Below are 11737 nucleotides of genomic sequence, written 5' to 3'. Positions count from 1 at the left end.
TGGGGGCGGGGCCTCGAGGGGAGCGGACGGCTGCTATTGGAGGAGCGCGGCCGGGGGGCGGAGCGGCCGGCGGGGAGAGGGGCGGGGCGGGCGCTCCGCGGCTCGGTGCGGGCAGCGCTCGGCGGCGGCGGGAGCGGAGCGGGGCGGCCGCTCGGCAGGTGAGGGGCGGCGGGCACCGGGCACCGGGGCCGCGGGGAGGGGATGCGCGGGCTGCTGCCGCCGCCGCGCCCGGCCCGGGGCGGGGAAGCCCTGCCGGGGGTCAGCGGCCGGCGGCAGGTGCCGCCCGGGGGCCGCGCTTTGTCTCCGCGTGGGGGGATGGGCGCGGCCCCTCCGGAGCGGCGGCGCCTCCCGGGCGGGGCGAGGGGCTCCGGTGGGCCGGGAAACCCCCGCTCCGAGCCGCCCCCGCGGCTGGCTCTGCGGGGAGCAGGGCGGGGGTCCCCGCGGCTCCGCGCCCGGAGCAGCAGCAGCAGGAGCGGGCGCGGGGCTGGCGAGCCCCTCCGGCGGCGGTAGCGCAGCCGGGAGCGGTGGGACCGGGGGAGCCCCCGGGAGCTGGGCACGGCTCGGTGCGAGGCGGCTCCGCGCCCAGGGTCCGGCTGCCCGGACGGCCGCGCCGGGGGAGCTGCCCGGCCCCGGCCCCGCTCCTCGGAGCGCCCTGACCGGGCAGTTCCCGCTGTGTGCAGATCTCGTTCTCCACCTTGAGCACATTCCGTTTGAAAGAGTTTGCAGCAAGTGTTTGGGCCCCTCCGAGCAGGTGTGTTTTGTGTTCCAGGAGCTGCAATTTGAGATCTTTATTTTCTTAAATCTAAACTTTCTGTGGCTGCTGCTTTATCTCAGGGCAGCAGTCTGGAGCAGGAGTAGTCCTGGGAGAGTATCTGGAGCGCTGCTCTGGTTACAAAGAGGAAGGGGCTTACAACCCTGAGTGTTGTAAAACAGCGGGGTCAGTATTTTACTTAAACAAGTGCTCTATTCTGTGTGAGGCTGAATGGGATCTGCTCAGGAGTGACCTCACTTTTTGAACAGGGATCACAGAAGTGTTCTGCCTTGTGTATGAAATGCAGAAATCGATGACTTTTATTAATGATGTGTCTGTGTGACGTCAGGGGGCTAAGCCAGTGTGGAAGCATTCACCCTGATTCTGGGGAAGGCTGATGCACTGAGATGTTTTGCTACGTGGTTTTGCATTGTAATGGGGAAATTGGTGTTTTCCCCTTGCTACAAATGGTGCATGGAATTTCACAGATTTTAACAGGGTCACTTTGAGAGGCCAGCAATGCCTAGCAAAATCACAGGAGAAGAGAGCAAGCAAGTTAAGGATTGAGAAGAATCTGGCAGGGAAGGTGACTTGTAGGCAGGTTGGTGCTGAGCAGACTGTTTCTATGCACTTCCACACCTGTGCAGCTGAACTGGACTCTGCAAGCCAGGGACTTGCCCTGAACTGAGATTTGGCCAGAAAGCATTTACTATAGCACGGTCATATATGGAATTTTCTCTTTAAATTTCTTCTTAACATGTGAAAAGAGTTAGGTTAGTAATACGATTAACAATATTTAATAAGATTAAAATCACCAGCATAACTCTTGAGAAAGGTGGGTGCAGACTGTCAGCAGTTGACACTTTTAATCTCTGCTTTCTCCCATGTGAGTGCAGTAAACAGTTCAGGCTCCAAGACTCTGCTTGCTTTTCAGAACAGAAAAATTCTGCCCTCGCCTGCTGACAGCTCAGGTATTGCCTTACCTTTCATGTCCACCAACAGCATCATATTCCCAGCGGGGCCACGGGATGTTCCCATATAAGGGCAGAGGGAATAGCTGACAGAGGCTGTAATGAGTGTGCAGAGCTGTTCCCTTCAGTGCCAGTCTTTGTGTGAAGCAGGGCTGTTGCTGGAGTGTTGCTGCTGCTGGCACGCTTGGGCTTTCCTGGCAATGCCAGCAGAGCCTGCAAGGACTAAACCAGCCTGAAAAGTATCTGCTGCTGCCCAAGGTGGCCCCGTGAGCCTGGAGAGAGGCTGCCTGCCAAATTAAGCAGTGCCAGCTGTATGTTGGGTGTGCTCTGAAGGAAAAAACACCCACCCAGGTTGCCTGAGTGGGGTGTGTGCTATCCAGCACTGTCCAACAGAAGACAAAAATAATGGCACTTTCTGTCCTGCACTGTTGCTGTTTGCTTTCTGGAGTGTTCCTGTAGCCAGCAGAGATGGGTACAGGGAAACATGGTGTCTTTTTCAGTGTAAATTTCAGTGTCAGCTGGAGAGGGAGAGCAACAGACAAGGACAACTTCAGAAGAAGATGAAGCAGCCACTCCCCAGAAATGCTTGAGATTTTTTTCTGGTAAAAGCTTTACTGCTGAATTGGGTAGTGTACATTATTTCTCTTCTGTCATCTTCTTCTCTGTCTCAGTCCTTCCTGCTGCCTGTCAAAGCAAACTCAAAAGGACATCAGTTTCTTCTCCTCACTGACAGCCTCTCCGTCTGTTCTGTTTTCGTTTGTAGCTGTTGTTTTTTTTCCTCCTGAAACTTCAAATTGTTTGTTGTAGCCAAGTTGTGAGCTGAACCCTCCCAATCTTGCATAAGGGCATCTTGGAGGAAGATGATAGGACTTTGATTCATCCCAGCTTGGAGGCTGTGCAGGGTGGCAGCAGTCAGAGGAGGCATGAGCGTGCCTGCTTCCCTGTAAGAATTAGCCCTCTAGATACAAGCTGGTTTCAGGAAGCAGGGCTTGGACTGGCGCCCTTTCTGCTCACCTGGATCTTCAGAGAAATGTCTTTGTGCTCTGTGTGCTGGGATCTGGTGCGTTCTACTGACTCTCCTTTGCATTCCCTATAATCTGTTAAAGCCCTGGATTTGATTTGCATTTATTTGTGGTTCTTGTGAGTATCTGATTGCAGGATTACTGTATCTGAAAGGATTCATCTTCTGCTGTTCATGAAAACCACAGGAGGGCTGCTTTTGCCTTTATGGGAATGTGCCAGCTGCTCTTTCATTGTGCTGGTATCATTTTCCCTGTCCTGTTACTGGAGGCGTCTTTGATGACCTGATGGTTGTGATGATGTCTTTAGAGAAGATTCATATTGATCATTCTTTGAGCTTTGTCTGGTGTTGTCTCAGTGCTGGAAGACAATCCCTATAAATTCTTGCATGTGTTTTTCAGAAACAAGCGATTGAGGCAGTGGGAGCACGTGCACAGTCTCGTGACTGTGATGATACCGCTGTTCTGGGAGGCAGAGTAGATGCTTAATTTAATTGGGAAACAGCAAACTCATGTGTTGCACTGTGTTTACTCCAGCACAGTGGTGAAAGCCAAAGGACCTTTCCTGGTGGCACACTGAACCTGGGAGGCTCTCTAAAATCAGCATGGAGGGGGTTTTGCTACCTGCATTTTTCTCTGGCACCGTGAAGAATCAGCCTGCGTGCTGTGGTTTGCCACAGTGATAACTGAGATGCTCCCCTGCTTAATAAACTGGCCAGGGTTGGAGTTGCTGGAGCTCAGACTTGCAGAGCTGCAAAGGTGCAAAAACACAAAGGAGGATGTTCCAACCTGTACCAACATGCAGCCCTGACTAATGGGAGAACCAAAGTGCTTTGGTATGAGCTCTGCCTCCTCTCCCCAACTGCTGAAGTAATAAATGCTGAGGGCTTGTTTTCACTGCTAATAATTTTTTTTCAGCCAAGTAGTAACTAAGACATCTGAGCTATTCTGAGGTTCCAGGAAACAATTTAGGTATTCTTTTCATTAACTAGAAGTAAGTGCTGCCTCCCAATGCTTCTGAGGGAAAGAAAAAAAAAAGAAACAAATGGTTTCAGTTTAGGTAAATTTTTTTGTTGTTGGTTTGTTTTGTTTTGGATTTTTTACCTTTTTTGTTTGGTTCTTTAGTTTTGTTTTATTATTGAATCAATTTTTAAATAGTTTCTAATATCCTGAATTTAATTTTAGACCTTCACTTTCAAGTCCTGCCTCCCAATCTCAAGAAAGAAAGAGGGGAAAGGGAAGCAGAAAACAAATTTTTGTCAGTATGATCTCATTTTAGATGTTGATCAAAATGTGAAATGAATCTCCTAATGAAACAGATCCTAATGAAATTTCCAGATGCCAGACTTTAATTGAATGGGAACTTTTGTGATGTGCTTGCAGTATAAAAACTGCAAGTACTGTTAGGATCACTTCTTCTGTGTCTGGTAAACGTGTGAGATTTTGCTTTGCTTTTGGCTCTGCAGTTCAACTGTGGAACAGCCTGGAACTGTTGAGTTTCCCCTGGCTCTGCTCGGCACCAGCACTGCTGCTCTCAAAATTCTTGCAACTTCATGGCTACTCCCTTTTAGAAAATGATAATTCATTTCCCTTCTTGAAGTATCTGAACGCTGTAATTTTATCTTGCTACTTGTATCTATTCCTGGTTTATCTCATGTGGGAAGTCTCTTGTCCCTGTGTCGCAGGCTGTAAGGGGATTGATCTTTGGGGGTGGTGGTTTAGCTAGGCTGGTTCTGTGCTGGGAGCTGGAGTTCAGGAATTGTGTCACCACTTGCTCCAGATACCCACACAGAATCTGTGGTGAGCCTTTGGGATCCACAGCTGTAAGGTATTAACTGAATGGTTTGCTGCTGCTTTGTATCTGCAGGTGCAGACAATTTCAAGTCATCACCATTCTCCCTCTCTTTGCACTTTTCCTTAATTCTGAAATTAAAGGCAGTGCTTCTGGGTTTCAGTGAAAAAAAACGTGTGTGTCAGCTTATCTGAGCATAATGTGGCATTGAGGCTCAGTGATGGGGCTCATCCTGCTGCTGAAGTTACTCCAGGGAGAATGCAGGCCTTGTGTCCCACCCTTCCCTGCAGGGTGGCTGTGCCTGGAAGCGTGCAGGTGGAGGAAGCTGATTGTGTTCAAGCATTTATGTTGATGAAACTTGTTTTCTGACTAAATTGCATGTCATTCTATAAATAGAATGGGTATGTTTGACATCTTACCCTGTTATAATAATTCTCAAAATTACTACATAGAAGTAGTGTTTTCAGCTGAGGGTTTCTGCCCATGTATGTAATTTCAAAATGATTTTTGTTTCAATCTCTGCTTTTTTAGCTTTCCTGCACGGCACCATTTCCCAATTTGGTTAAGTGGCTTCCCTGCTCTTTGTGTGGAGTTACATTAAGAACTGGAGTGCCACCTGTCTCCCCCCCCCTCTGGTCCTGACTCCAGGAGGTTGTGTGCTCTTGAAATCTCTCTGTGCTTACAAGTGCCCATGCCCTCATCCTGCTGTGTGAGACACTGCAGAATTTTTGGGTTCTCTAGTTTCCATAAAGAAATGCCAACCTCTGTGGACAGCTGGCCAAGCCAATGCTTGAGAAAATGCTCCTGGCATTGCCTGCTGAGTGTTCTGCTCAGCTGGAAGTCCTTCAGAGAAAAAATATATGAAGCAGAGGAACCATGGTTTCAGAGATGGCCCTGCCAGACCAGACTTTGTGAGAAATAATGTCCTCACTGAAGCTGTTGTAGGGTTTTGGACAGCTTGGAGTTAGTTAATGGTCCTGAAACAACTCTCTCTTTAGTACTTTCAGCCTTGATCTCAAGATTTTTTTTGCATTGAACCTTCTTAAAATGCTGGAAAGATCCACTGTGTTAGTGAATTATGAAATTATCATATGCGAGAGCATTTTGGTAACGCATGTGATGAGAATTTTGATCATCTGTTTGCTGTCTTCCACACACCAGTCATAAACTCTTCTCACCTGCCTTCTACTGTCTCCTACTTCTAGTGTAGCCAAGAGTTGTGTGCTGGAGATCTCAAGTGCAGAAGCAGTTCCTGGACCTTTGAATTGCACTGACATCAATATTTTGATCTTAATTCGCTTCCTGCTTGACTTTTTGCATACAGATTGCATTCTACTGCTGAATTATTCTACCCCAGAGAATGGTAAAGCTGATCTGCAATTGAATTAATTGCATGAGATCTCTGTGTCCCACTGTGGGAAATGGAGAAGTACTAACCAGGGGCTTGGTTTATTTGCCAGATCATTTCAGCATTTTGATAGAAATTGATGAAATGAGGCTGCAGAGAGGCTGAAGTACCTGGGGAGACTACAGCCTTTGTGAATTTATGTTCTGATCCTTAGCTGAAACGTATTTTGAATTGCATTTTACGTCAACCTGATACTTGAGAGAGATTTAAGACAAAGATTGCAAGGGCTTTTTGCTGTTTGTCCTGCGTGGCAGTGCAGCTTTCTCATGGCTGTGATGGAGAGGTGTGGTTCCCTTGTGTGGCTGTGCCTTCTGAGGCTCTAACGGGTAACACTGACTCGTACTGTTTATTTCCTCCTTTGATCTAAATTTTTTTCCTCTCTTATGGGGATTTGTAACCAGAAACTGTTCTCCAGATGTGTGACAGGCAGCAGAGGTGCATGTGCAATTTCAGAATGGCCCTGGGTGATTGCTACCAGCTTGTTCTCTTGGCAGCGCCGGCAGGGTTGGAATTGGCAGGAAGGCAGAGCAGCCCCTGAGGCTCTGCCATCCCCAAGTGCCTCGATGTGCTGAGCTCCTTGGCCTCAGTCACAGGCAGCTGCAGCCCCAGAGCTGGAGTGTCTGCTTGTGCTTTGTGCCCAGCACTGCTGGGATGATGCACAGCTAAAGGAAAAGGAGTGGTGGGGTAGAGCAGCTGCCATACAAATGCTGCTCTTGCTCTCTGTGCTGCCCAGAGGGCAGGTACCTGCAGGATGACCTCCCACAGCAGCACAGATGGGCAGCAGGGACTGTGCTGCTGGCATTGTGGCCATATAAGCAGCTGCACAGGACCAGATGAAAGAGCCATTTAGCCTGTTTTGCTTTCTCTGGGCTTGGGACAGTCAAGTCTCTGTCCTCACAGTGCCCAAGTCACCATGGCCCCTTCCTTCTCCTCTGAACTGGTCTGCAGGGGAGGTGAAAGCCTGTGTCAGTAGCCTCAGTAACAAGCTCAGCAGAGTGCCAGAAATATAAAGGCTTCTGACAACCATGTTTTCTTGCTAATTATGTTTTTTAGTTATTCCTGTATGTTGTAGTAGCAGTTCTGTTGTACATACTTGAGCTTTTAAAATGCGTTTTCTGGGCATAGAACACAGACGGCTCCCTGCCATCGATGGTCTTGCAGGGAATTGTTCTGTTTCATTGTGGGTCTGATGCCTGTCTGTACAGGGTGGTGGCATCATGAGGCTTTCCTTAATGACCTATACTGATAATGGCCACTCCTCACAATGCTTAGCTAGGCTCCACCACTGTGGAGAGCTGTCTGTCTTGAACTCTGTGAATAAGGATTGTGAAGAGTGGAAAGATGTGGCAAGCTGATGGACATATCACATAACAGTGTTATTTTGGATCTAGCTATCCTAATAGATCTACAGCATCCCACCATCACAGACCTGCTGTAGCAGAGCTCTTGCCATGGACCTATGAATGCCAAACTCATTAGCTACAGACAAATAACATTGAATAGTGTTTACCCTCCAGTGGGTGACAGGGATGGGAGGAATTTTTGTGCTGGTGCTGCTCACGCAGTCCCAAGAACATTTCTCTTTAAGTACTTTTGCATTTTGGCATTCTGTTGCTGATCAAAGGTTTGTGTCTGTGCCTGGTGCAGGTGTTTAGCATCCACATGCAAGTCCCAGGATGCTGCTGGGATGCTGCTCTGCACTGAGCAAAGCTGTTACAGAATGACCTGCACTCCCAGTTCTGTGGTTTCATCCTTTTCCTGAATGTTGGAAAGCCACTGGGCTGTGCATCTGTTTCCCTTCCTCCCAGTGCTGCCAGCACAGTGAGATCCTAACGGGTGCTCCAGTGACAACTACAGACACTGTGTGTTCTGCAGGCTGCCACAGCCTGTTTGGTCATCAAAACACAAATGACACCTGGCTGTTCAGCTCTAGGATTGTAATCTGCATCCCCAAGTGCACCATGTAGAAAGTACCAGAAGGCACAAGGTCTTAATGAAGGAACTTTGCCCAAAACACAATGTTTATTTTAAGCAGGTAGAAATTTTATGTATGCAGTGATTCTCAAGGGAAATGGTCTCAAACAGCATAAACACATGGACCTTGTTATTCCATTCAGTAATGAAAAATACATCTCAAAAACCTCTTTTCTGTATAGAGAAAAAATAAAACTTCTTGTGCTTGTGAAACTCTTATCTCTACTGGGAACTGTCCTCTGTGTTGCTGCTTCACAGACTGAAATAGAACTGTTAGCTGACAAAATAGTACTGATGTCTTGGTGACCTATAGGAAGATTTGTGTTTATCTTCAGGCTGCTTTTCTGAGAAGTCTTGTGCCTTTGGCCTGTTTTGGACAGAAAGGTGAAAAGCTCAAGTGGAGGAAGGGGAATTGATCTGTTGAGAGCTGCAATAAAAAATAAAGTATTGCAGGACTTTCCCTCTAAGGGAGCAAAACAGTCCCTTTTAAATGAAGACTCTGTTTACATGTGTTAATTCCCTTTGGGTTTTTGTGGGATGGAAAGGTCACTTTGTATCTATCTAAGCTATGAAAAAATCAATTGTTTAATCAATTTCTAAAGTAGGTTTAGTGAAAATGACTACTGTGGTGTGGCTTGGGCTTTGATATTTGGAGGTGTCCCAAAAAGCTGCCGGAAAAGTCAATGCAGGGCATTGCTGGACATAAGCTCACAGAAATTGTAGGGGAATTTCTGTCCCATTCAGTATGTCCATGGGGTGGTTTTTTTTCCCTTGCCCAGTCCCAGCGTGGCTTCCTCCTGGTGTTCCTACTGAAAGAATGGATCGCTGTGAGCAGATCAACAAAGGCAGTCATGCAGTTCACTTGAGCAGTCATGCATAAATATGAGCAGACTTTCTGCTGTTTAAACTGATGGGTAGCCATCCCTGAAACCAGTTTTCCATAGGCTGCTTGTTCCTGCTACTTGGAGCTGTCTTGGTGATCTTGTCCCTGACAGACAGCTGGGTATTGCTGTTCCCAGGTAGCTGGGCCAGGGGGTTCACAATGGGAAATAAATTTCTTGCTTTGAAAATGCCAAGGTAAGGACTGGTAAAAGGCACATGTTTCATTCTACTATTGCTTTGCAATTATTTTCTTCCTAGTGGTGTGACAGGCAGAGCCCTTCCAGCTGTCACACTGACCCACACTCAGAGCTGTACCTGTCTACACACAGAGCATAAGCTCTCTGCCTTGTGCTGTTTGCAGACTTAGGTGTGGATTTATTGTACAACACCAAAATGAGAAGTAACACAAAATAAGAAGTGCCACACACTGGAAATCTGGTTAGAGGTGGAAGTTCAATGGGCCTGCTGCTAGAACAGAAGTAGAGGAAGGTACCAGTCCTTGTGATATGGAGTGCCTGGTTAACACCTACAAGGGATTAATGCTTTTCATGCAGTCATCTTGAATAAGTCAGGTCTTTGGGGAGGTTTGAGTTATAATTTTGGTATATACTTCAGAGGTGTATATCCCTCTGAAGGGATGGATTGTGTTAATAGTAAGAAAATGCTGCTGGAAAGGAACACGGCAGCAGGTGACTGTTCATGTGTTTCTTGGATGTTTGACTTGGAGTCATAGAATGGTATGAATAATTGATCCGTGCCAACACCAACAGCATACCTCGTAATTATTTAATTAAAATAAAAGGCTGATGCTTTTGAAATCATAGGTTACTGGGTGCATTTCAGAAAGTGGTATTCCTAGCAGGTGACTTCAGCCAGCATCAGTAGTGTACTCTGCTGTTCAGTAGTTCATCAGTATTTTGAAAATAAGTCTAAAGCCACTGCTAATGTTGATTCAGCAGAGAAGCAGGCCATGCTGAGGACAAATTCAAAACCATGGCTAGAAATGACAGGAATGTTGGGATTTTCTTGCTTGAATATTCTGAATAGTATGTAAGTCTTTGGCAGAAGGGGGAGGTAGTGAAGTTTACCTTAGAGGTTTCAGAGAAATTATTAAATGGTGGTTAAGAAAGATAGGAGCTCCTTACCCTCAGTACAGTCAGATAATTGACTGTTAGTGAATTGATACCATCTTTGCAGCCTGATTTCTGTAGCTCCTCCGTTATGCAGTAAAATGAGTCCAGTGAAATTGCATCCATCTGATACAGGCAAGTTTGGACTTCTGTGTGCCAGAGATGCTGATTTTTCACTGGTTGTGCCTCACCAAAACAGTGACCCTGAAGAAGGGGAAAGAGATGGGGGGAGGACAATCAAATTGATATTTAAAAAACAAACAAACAAACAAAAAGTAAAAAGCTGTTCAAGGACTCAAGAAAAGATGCCTTGTACTGAGACACTGACAGGACCAATCTGTTGATTGCCAGAAAAGCTATTGAGAGGTGAGTTGGTTAAAACATGTGCATAATTGACTCTGAGGAGCTCCTCTTTAATCCAGCAGGGAAGGAATTAATGGCTCAAGGCAGAAGGCAAACAAATAAGAAATTAGTCTGGCCTCGCTGCCAGAAAGAATGATGGAGCCATTGTAGCAAACTGCTAGCAGAGTAGTGAACTTAGGTTTTGACCTCCAAAGGCCTTTAGTCTGGATGCCATAAACCACTACATTTCACAGAACCACTTAATGGGCTTTATGGAGGTGTGAGTGGATAAAATGGAACAGTGCCTGTGTGTTAGGCAGGAAATCAGAGCGGCTGTACCTTAAATTATGTGACTCTGACTAGTCCTGGTGCAATTGATTTCTGTTTTTCTGTGCTTTAGAAAAAACCCCAAGACCAATTCAGTCATGTTCTTCATCCCTGTTTGTTCTTTTCCTTCCAAACTTTGTTTATGTCTAGATGTTTTATGCACCATAAGTGGTACATCCTGCATGTAAAAAATATTGTTTATGACAGGAGTGTCAACTTCAGGTTTGTACTTCAAATATCTCATGAAAATGAAATCTTCTTTATGTTTTTATATTTCTTAGAAATATCAGTGTAATGGTGAAATAGTGTATCTCACCTGTCTTGCAGTATTTATTTTATTGATTAAACTTTCTAGGAGAGTAGAGTTTTATTAAGCATTTAATGTGTAAACTCATGTACTCTAAGGAATTATGTTAAATTCCAGTGGCATTTAAGTAATTCAGTTTCATAATCTTCTCTTGCATTCAATGTGAAAATCCTATACAAGAAGCAAACCTGATGAATGTTGTAATTTAGCCTCTGATTGTTTCAGAATAACTTGTGATTGTTTACAGGCTGAAAATGAAAGAACTTTACAAGGCTGGGAAATCATTGTGCTCATTTAGTTGGATGCTGTGTAAAGCAAGGCAGTGGCCTTTCTTGAATTTAAGCAAAACATTCAAGTTGAGACTGAAAGTTAACAAAGAGAAGAGTTGCAAGTGATGGAGAGCTTGCCCTACTAAATACATTTCAAAATACCTTTGAGAAAAGAAGCTTGAAAAACAGACCTTGGTCTGCTCAGGCCAGAAATATGCAATTAGCAAATTATTAACCTTGTTGTGAATGGTTTAAGTAACGTGGTACTTGTTCTGTTTCACTTCTGATTGACTATATAATAGCCACCATCAGCAGTCTCTGCTGTGTGCTGGATTGCAAAATCTGCTAATTAACACATTCGTTTCATATTGCTGCTGCCAATGTTTGCATTGAAGAACGTGGCTTTTTTTGGCCATATGGATGGGTGGGAATATCAAGATCGTGTTATGGCTCTGTGCTCATTCATGTGTGAAGCTTTGTGCTCTGTTTTTCCCAAGACATCTAATCAGGCTTGGGGCTGAGCAGTGCCTTTTTGGAGAATCTTTAACTGAAAGGTCAAAATAAG

At 45.9% G+C, this 11737-nt stretch overlaps 1 protein-coding gene across 5 annotated transcripts in view; it reads left to right on the top strand.

Annotated features, from left to right (window-relative positions):
- Nucleotides 1–48: 48 nt before the first annotated feature.
- The window catches only part of PLXNB1 (plexin B1), a 77251-nt gene continuing 65562 nt past the window's right edge, over nt 49–11737 (top strand). For 3 of the 5 annotated variants that reach the window (XM_014268060.3, XM_014268059.3, XM_014268056.3), the window contains exon 1: nt 50–158. The gene's annotated coding sequence lies outside the window, so the exon portion shown is untranslated. Of the gene's footprint in view, nt 159–11737 lie in introns of all 5 variants that reach the window. The other 2 variants (XM_026794404.2, XM_074550544.1) reach the window with 2 other exon arrangements.

This window comes from Zonotrichia albicollis, chromosome 12, assembly GCF_047830755.1.
Source record: "Zonotrichia albicollis isolate bZonAlb1 chromosome 12, bZonAlb1.hap1, whole genome shotgun sequence".
NCBI lineage: Eukaryota > Metazoa > Chordata > Aves > Passeriformes > Passerellidae > Zonotrichia > Zonotrichia albicollis.
Note: the sequence above shows the minus strand (reverse complement) of the source record. Positions and strands in the feature narration are given on the sequence as shown.